Source organism: Psammomys obesus, unplaced genomic scaffold (assembly GCF_907164565.1).
Source record: "Psammomys obesus unplaced genomic scaffold, mPsaObe1.curated_primary_1811, whole genome shotgun sequence".
NCBI lineage: Eukaryota > Metazoa > Chordata > Mammalia > Rodentia > Muridae > Psammomys > Psammomys obesus.
Window position 1 is genome coordinate 12,975,634 of NW_026592666.1, and position 2,916 is coordinate 12,978,549.

Genomic DNA, 2,916 nt, shown 5'->3' on the forward strand with positions numbered 1-2,916 from the left:
TAAATGACAGAACAGTCTTGTTGTTTGTTAAATTTGATGAACACGAAGCAAGCCAGGTTGTGTCAAAGAACGCTGTAAAACTGCAAGTACTCAAAGCTTGGAGAGAGGGGCATGAAATCTCGTCGGCAACATCTCCTCAGGCCTGTCCCAGACACGGCACGACTCGGAGCTGGTGTTCCTAGGACCTCAGCCATACATCACTTGCTCCCCTCATAAACCTTCAAGCACATCCCCCGGGGCAACAGCCCTGTGTCTTAGCTTTTCTATTGGCAATAAAGACAGGTTTGGGCCTGACACAAGTTTCACTTCTTATTTTAGTAGCCAGAATGAACCAACCAACAAAGTTCTTAGTTAATGGAAAACTTTGTTAGAAGTTGAAAATAAAGAACCCGGTGTGGTGAGCTCCCTGTGTTTACCACAAAGCAGCCTGTCCCACCCCAGCCTGTGCAGATACACAGGCAGCTGGTTGTGTACACTGCTGTTGGCTTTTCAAAAGAAAGTTATGTAAACACACCCTATGAAAACTTAATTGCCACTTTCATCATTCAGTCAAATAACAGATGAAAGGCTGGCTCTCGTCCATGCCGGAAGGAGTCACTTTATGGCAGGCAGGCGACAGGGACGGGATTTCGTGCGCTGTGCTCTGACTTCCTGGTTTATGTGACGTTTGGGGTCCCTTTGCTGGCAAGGCTGTCTGTGTGTACCTGCCAGGTGTCCTTTGAACACGGCCCAGAAACACCAGCTCAGTAAACACTGTAGTTCTCAGACCTCGGGTGTGTTCTACCGCCCGGGTTATGGCCAACAGAGAGTCCCAACTGATTATCATGGGGACCAAAGGTTAAGCTTTAGCCCTGAGCTCAGAGTGAAGTAGAACTGTCTCCCTGGGCTGAAATACCACCGGGACGACGCCTGGAGAAGCAGGAAGCCGAATGTTGCAGTCCCGGGAGTTAACCGAGGCTCTGCAGCTCCTGCACAGTTATTCGGCTGCATCAGACACGGTGCCATGTCCAGAAGCTGCCAATAAATAAACGGCTCAGGGTCGGTTGGGCCTTTTCTTCTCACTCCATTTTAGCCCCAAGGAGATGGCAGTTGAGAGGCAGGAGAACGCCGACACGGTGCCTGGCCTGACCTCCTCTGCCTCGGGGCCTTTCCTACGCCTCACTCTCTGGTGGACATGGAGGGGGCAGTCAGCACACTTGGCCGTCTCCTCAGGAGTTTCTGAAGTCAGCCAGCTCATGGGAATCTACGCCCCAGTCACGAGATGAGAAGGCAGCCCCGGAGCAACCTCGCCGCTCTGAGCTCTGTCTGTGAGCAGAGCCAGCCGTCTCTCTGGTTTAGAGGGGCACCACCCGGTGAGGCTCAGGCAGCACTGAGAGCCTGTACCTGGCCAGCTCCCCAAACAATGCAGACCCTCTGACCTGGGAAAGACCGGCTCCCCTCTCAGCAGAGTCAGTTCGTCCACACTGCCGCCGCGTGGCTCCGGAAGGCTATGGACGGCCACAGGGAGGTAGGCCCGAAGCCAGTGGAACCCCAGCCAGCGTGGCGTGTCCAGAGAACTCCCTAGAAGCCACAGAGGAGATGCTCAGGTTATTAGTGCCCCTTCTGCCTGAGGCAACAGTCACACAACAGAAAAGCAAGCCACAGCACAGCACAGCTCGGCAGCGCTCAGTCTGCTCACAGTGCGAGCACCCTCTGACTGGCTCCCAGACACCCTTGTCACCCTGAAGATGCCCACAGCATTGAGGGCAATCCCCGAGGCCTGGCAGCCAGCCGTCTGCCTGCCGCTTGTATGGCTTATCTAGTCTATGCCGGACGTAAGCGGGATCGGGCAACTGGCAACCTTAAAATGGTCGCTTGTTCAGCCCTCGGATTCAGGGTTCCCCTGCACAGAGCTCGTACCTGATCATCCCTTTCGAGTCTGAATACGATTCCACTACACCTGACAACCATCGTCTTTATGTTTCCAAGATTCCTCTGCGTGCAGCTTGAGTACTAACTTTCACTTCTCCACGGCTAAAAGCTGTTCTACTGTGTTCCACACATTGCAGGCTGTCCTGAGGACACTCTTGAGAAGTGAAGCTTTGGGCAAAATTTTCACAAAGCAAAAAGGAATCCACATAACAAGTACTGACTGTGAAGACCACTGCACACCGAATCCCAGGCCTCCTTAGCCTGCGGTACTGTGTACAGTGCATAGTTCCATACACTAAAACCTACTCCTAGGCCAGGTGACTGAAGGGTGTGGCTGTGCAGCTCTCTGCCCCTCTGGCTGTCTGACCGAATAGCTTGCCACACTCTTCAGCTCTGTGACTGCCTAGTACTCTACACCCAGTGTGAATGAACGTTCAGCCCAGAACAGGCTGTGAGCAATTCTCAACACTGTGTCAACTCTAAAGCTGCGGCAGCAGCAGGCGCTTTTAGCTTTTATAGTCTGGTAGGATGGCTGCCTTCATCCTGAGGCCTCGTAGGATGGCTGCCTTCAGCTGTGAACAGAACACCAGCCCTCACTTGTGGCTGAGGTCTATCCGCACAGAGGAGCTCTTTATATTTTCCCGCTGATGACTGTTTCTGTTGCGTCTACCTCCTGGGGCCACAAAAAGTGGCTGTCCTCTCGTGAATGTCTGTAGTGTTTGGGCCTCGCTGTCAGTTCCTCAGGAGGCCTGCTGAAACCTTACAGCTGAGTAACAGAGCTCCAAAGACGAGGTGACTCGCCGTGGCTCTGCGGCTGGCTCACAACCGGAGGGTTAGGGCAACTGGTGTCTCATTTTGCTCTCACAGAGGGAGGCCTCTCTGCAATCACAGGGCAAGTTTGATTCAGTTCTCTCAGGAACTCAGGCTGACTGTAAGATCTCTGTGAACACGAGCCTAGAGACCCTATGCCGTAACGAACATGTGAGGGAAGCCTGCGGAGCCAAC

The 2,916-nt window shown here is 53.4% G+C and overlaps 1 long non-coding RNA gene across 1 annotated transcript; it reads right to left on the reverse strand.

Moving 5' to 3' along the window:
• Positions 1 to 296: 296 nt before the first annotated feature.
• Positions 297 to 1,956, reverse strand: LOC129682537 (uncharacterized). The gene is made up of 2 exons (XR_008720995.1): positions 1,900 to 1,956; positions 297 to 1,560 (listed from the first exon to the last, which is right to left on the reverse strand). It is a non-coding gene; the product is annotated as an uncharacterized LOC129682537 (long non-coding RNA).
• Positions 1,957 to 2,916: the final 960 nt, after the last annotated feature.